Source organism: Pteropus vampyrus, unplaced genomic scaffold (assembly GCF_000151845.1).
Source record: "Pteropus vampyrus isolate Shadow unplaced genomic scaffold, Pvam_2.0 Scaffold258, whole genome shotgun sequence".
Classification (NCBI taxonomy): domain Eukaryota; kingdom Metazoa; phylum Chordata; class Mammalia; order Chiroptera; family Pteropodidae; genus Pteropus; species Pteropus vampyrus.
Window position 1 is genome coordinate 40,955 of NW_011889039.1, and position 5,782 is coordinate 46,736.

Sequence of the window (5,782 nt, forward strand, 5' to 3'; positions counted from 1 at the left end):
CCCAGCTCCCATCAGACTGAGTCTGCCCACACAGCAATGCCCGGAGGGACGGCGTTCCGGAAGAATCCACGGGAGGGAGGCTGGGGGGCAGTGTTGGGTGGTGTTCGTGAGGGCTGAGCCACTGCTCGTGGGGACACACAGGTAGGTTCCAAGAATGTCTGGTGGTGGCATCGTCATCACCCGGTCAGGACATAACCTTGTTTTACGTGCGTTTCTGTTCGAAGGCACCTTATTTAACGTATGTTGTTGATTCGTTCAAACACAAACATTCAGAACATGGCACTAACTGGGCAGCAGAAAAGACACTTCTTTATGGCACGAGAGCCGAGCCTGGAGGGCAGAGCGCCCCCTGTCTCCCCCTCTGCTGGGCATGCGCCTGTCAGGCAGCTCGGGGTCCCCTGCCCAGTGCAGGCCATGTCTGCAAATGACAAGAAAACCCACCGAACTGATTTGGGGGTTCAAACAACTTTCAGTGAGTAGGTGAATTCCTAAATACAGAATCTGCCCTCGAACAAGCTGTGTGGTGGGAGCCGGGAGCAACAGGTGCCTGAGACCCACGCAGCTCCTGGTAGAACACTGACAATACCTGATTCGTTTGTTTGTAAAATCTGGCTTCAATCAAACATCCTGCGTGCGGTTGAACTTGGAAGTCTGTGCCATGATTTTCTGGCGAGTTTGTGACCAGGTGGCTCCTTGAGTAGTCAGGACCTAGATGAGAAGGGGGGGCGGGCGCGGAGGGGCAGGGACTGGGGTGGCTCCTGTCCTGATGCCAAGCAAACGTGCTGGGGTGACCTGGGAGCCACCAGAACAGGAAGCGCCTGGGGCTGCCGGAGCCCCGGGCAGCAGCCCGCTGTCCCCTCGGGTTTCCAAGTGAACACAGCGAGGACAAAGAGGGGACGTGACGGGCTGCGGAGTGAGCAGCGCCGTCGGTGACCTGCGGTCTTACCGGGGGAGGGGGGGCTGCAGAGAGCCGGGCCACAACGTCCCTCCGCGTGCCTGCCTGCGTCTCAACTCCCGGCTCATGTTTATCATTTTAAACGATATTTAAAATTCCAGGAGTCCTCAAAGCAGTGTATCCGTTAGATATAAACTTGATTTTTTTTGTTCTACCAGAGAAAACCAATGAGATTTTTTCCTTATCTATTAACTCATCAGTTTTTAGTTTCAATTGAATTGTATATCTTATCTCTTCAAACCCAAGTAATTGTACAGTCGCCATGCTTTAAACTGATTAATAAGGGCAGTTCCATTGTGTGACATCACGAAACGTTAACGGTAATTACTCCGACAATATTGAACATGAACTCAGCATTAAAAATGATTCTTTAATTTTTTCCATATTAAAATAAAATCTACATCGTGGAAAATCTATGCCAAAAATATTTTTGCAAACTCAGAATGTCCATTCAGAAAAGTTCACGCAGGCGGAAATATACAACAATTATGAGGCTGGGAAAACATAGACAAACTGTGTTTAAAAATGCATGAATATGTTTGACAAATAGTTATTAAGCACTTAACACCTCTGATGGGACAAAGAGAAATAATGCATGAACCCTTCTTTCGAATCCTAAAGGAAGAGAGACTTGTAAACTATGTCCCTGCTCCACGCAGTGAACCAAGGAAACCAACATCTAGCCGATACGCGTTTCAATGGAGAGGAGAAGTGATCCTTACGGGAGCACAGAAAAGACGGGTGAGCTGCACGTGGCGAGGTGAGCGGGCCGTGAGCTTTATTCGGGCTCGGCACAGACGGCCATGGACGTCGGGCTGTCGAAAGCGTCCGGTGCCTGTGGCCACGCGTGAGGCGGGCGGGGACGGGGTCCACAGGAACGCCATTGGCCGAGGTCCAGGCCATGAGGGCTGCAGGCGCGGCCCCCGCCCCGCTCTGCCACCCCGGCTGCTCGTGCGGGAGGCCGTCCTCGTCTTCGCCCAGCGTGGGGCTTCCAGACGGACGCTGGCTACAGTGGGGGGCCCGGCGTGACCCTAGAGGAGAAGGGGTGCCTAGAGCGGCTCTGAGGGTTTGGGAAAACAGCACTGCTCCCCTCACCAGCACAGCCTGTGCCCAGTGACCCTGGGCGAGTCCCTCCTGTCCCGTCCCTCATTCGGCACACACACCCTCGGGGGGTCCACCCCACAGACAGGCTCCGCCAGCTGGGGGCACCCGGAGCTGCTGAGGGGGTCTCCTGGCTGGTCGCTGGCCTCGTGAGCCAGGGGGCAGAGGGGGTGCGCAGGGGATGCAGATGGGGCCCTGGCTCCAGAGAGGTGAGAGCTGCAGCATCTCCCTTTCTTTCTAGAACTCTCCAAAGTGAGTCCAAGGCGAGACGGGACGGGGCTGACGATGTAATAATTACGTGGAAACGGTGCCTATCGAGTGGTGGGCCGTCTTCCCTCCGATGTCACTTCAGAGGCCGTAACTACACAGCAGCAGGACGGCACACGGTCACACCGTTTGGGGTGCCCGGCGTCCCCTCCAGGCTGTACCGAAACCCTCAGCCCTGCGCCTGTGAGCAGGACCTCAGTGGAAACTGGGTCTCTGCAGATGTGACCAGGTTAAAGTGAGGTCGTCAGAGTGGGCCCTGTCCCAGGGTCACTGGTGTCCTAATAGAGGAGGGACGTTTGGACACAGACGCACACAGGGAGAGGGCCGTGCACAGGTGCGGGCAGGGAAAGCACGATGCAGACACTAGCCACGGGTCCCCCAGAGCCACCGGGAGCCGGACGAGGCAGCCACGGGTCCCCCAGAGTCCTCGGAGGGAATGCGGCAGTGGACACCTTGATTTCCAACTTCCATCCTCCAGAGCTGCAAGTCCCACGATTCTGCTATTTTAAGCCACCAAGTTTGTGGTGGTTTGTTACGACGTGCCAGGGAGTCACACGCCCTCCGCCGTGCAGGGGGGAGGGGTCGGCTCTGCAGGCTGCAGCGGCCACCTGAGGAGGGTCCCAGCGCCCCCTCACGGCTTCCGCTCCAAGTGCCAGCTCCGTTCTGTGGGGTCCCGTGTCTCTTCCCCCAGGGCGCCCCTAAATCACTCAGTGTGTGATAAATTGTACTCCGGATGCACCCGGAAAAATAGTTCTGTGTGCAACACGATGATTGATTTAAAGTGGGACCTGAGAAGATGATTTCGTTTTGTGCTGTTACCTGACAGGACTTGGGTGCGTGCTGTGGCCTGTCCACCCCGCGCAGGTCCCCGTGCTCTAGGCACCCCCCAGGGGTGGCCGGCCAGGCCTCGCTCCCACACTCCGCTTTCTGCTGACACAGAGCTTCCCGGCATCCGTTCTCAGACCTCGCTGTGTGTCTGGGAGCGGCTGCTGCAGACGGGGGGCAGACGCGGAGAATGACACAGATTAGAACAAGCCACTTCGGTCCCTATTGAAAGTCCCCGCGGGATCGCTGCCTGGGGACCGGTTTCCTGGGCTACTCCGTCATCCTTAGGAACCCGGGCAGACGCTGTGGCTGTGATGGCAGCCGGCTGCTCCCACACTGTGTGCTGTGCCGGGATGTGGAGCGCTTTCCCAAGCAAAATGCGGGGCGACAGCCAAGGATTTGCGTCCCCTGCGGCTTCCGACAATGGGGACCGGCATGGCTCGCGCCCAGGAGGGGCGGCCCTTCCCAGTCCTGCACGCACATGCATCCGAGAAACGGGGGACGGGGGACGCGTCGGCGTCATAAATGGTTGGCGGCTCGCGCCCCCCATGCGTCTGTGCACGGAGTGCCCGGGGGTAGCCCAGCAGGAGCCTGTGAGAGTCTGGCCTCCAGAACTCCCTCCGGGACGTGAGCCACGGCGGCCCCTCTGTAAACCAGGCTCAGGGGCTTCCAGACGGCGGGAGCTCTCCCCAGAGCATTTGGTGTGCGGCTCTGGCCTAGAAACGCAGAAGAGAGGGCATCTCCAAAATGGAGCGTGGAGCGGGGGGCACACCTTTTCCTGTCGCCCCCGGAACATAACTTTAACCTGTGATGTGGACACAGTGGCTTTTGGTGGCGGCGTAAAGTGAGGTGAAGTGAGCATCATGCACGTGGGAAACTCAAGGGATGGTTCTAAGCTCAGGAATGTCTCATAAAAAATGGGTTCATTGTCGAAAATCTTTTCGAAGTTCACATTCTAGCCCAGTGTTTCGGCGAGTGTGGCAATGAGCTCGTTTGCATGCAAGTTCGGTGAAGCTGGTCCTCCTTGCTGCCCCCCCTGCCCAGGCCTGGGACCGATGCCTCCAAGCCAGACGAACAAAGGACGCGGCGCTTCCAACGGAGGGGACAGTGAACCCAGACGGGGACACGCGGAGCTCAGCCAAGGGGCTGCGTCTGCAGTTAATTCAGGTCCCTGCAGCACAGGGCCATGTGACCCGGCCCGGCCAGCATCCTTCGGCCGAAGCCGTCGCGTTAGCGTGAAGGTGCCGCCTCTGACACTGCGGTTTCCCACGCTGGCCGACTTTGTTCTCACGCAGCGATCTCTCCGTTCATATCTGTTTTTACTTCTTTCTAAAACATTCAGTTTCCTAAGGATTTTCATGCTCTTAAAGGCCTTGATTTTTTTTTTTTCCTTTCCAATGCAAACGCTTAAAAGTGACCCGTTTTCTTTCCCACCTGACCTCTTCCAACTTCGACAGTGCTGGTTTTTGGGTGAAGTTAAGAAGTTTTGTCCCAGAGGAAAATCTCACGTGCTGAGTATCATTTTTTCCCCCTCTGTAGCCTTAGGATTTTTCCCAGCATCTCAGGAGAGAGGCTCACTGGTGCTCTACGTTCAGCCTGGCCTTGGGGAGCACGCGCCAACCCAAACGTGTTTGGGGTCCGTGAATCGGCAAGGAAGAGTCGTCCTACTTTGTCCCTTCAAACTCACAGCTCTTTCAGTAAAAGGAAAAAAGACATAATGGTGTCTCTTACTGGTCTTTTACTCAAAAGTTAAGTCTCTCCCATTTGATCAAAATGGAGAGAAAACACCAACTTGTTCCTACGTGTACGCCCCGTTTTAGAGTTGGTCTGTTTCGTGGGGACGTGAAGGCTCAGGAAGCCCACTGGCGCGTGGACTAACTTGACGCCTAGAGCCACATGACAACTTCCGCGGCCACTGGGATTTAATAAAATGGTGGAGAGAAGTAGATGATGCCACGGTGAAGGTCGCGTGACCCCCGGTAGCCATGCCGACCACCCAGGTGGGGGCGCAGAGCCGCGAACAGGGGACGTTTGGGGTCCGGAATCCTCGGCTATCCTGGAGGACGGCCTCGCGAGGGCCGGGCTAGAAGCGTGTCGGATGCAGCCGTGAAGGTGAAGGACACGGACGATAACCGCTCGGAGCCGGCGCGGGGCTGAACCATGCCCAGAAGCAGAATGCTGGTTAGTGCTCATTGTCTGACGCGTGGGCTCTCCCGTGACACCCACTACGGGCCAGGGACACGTGTAAGCTGCTGGCTGCAGGGGGCTGCGGAGGGTGAAGACGGGCCCGTCACAGGGGACAGCTCTGTAGGCGCCCACGGCGCCCTCTGCCCCATCGCCGGGTGACGGTTACGTCAGGCCGGTGGCGATGCTCACGTGGCTCTGAAGTGCTTTGTTAGTGTCCGTACAAACGGGTGTCACTGCCTTTTCCTCACGAGAATTTACGAATGACAGAAAGTATAGTTTACAAAAGTTTTGCTCAAAGCGTTGTCCATGGAGCACCTGCATCAAAATTACTTGGGAATCCTGTGAAATATTCAAAATTTGGGGCTTTGTGTGTCAAATCGAATTCTCAGGTATAAGAACTGACATTTTAACAGACATCTCAGTGCCTCTTGTCACACTGAAGTTTTA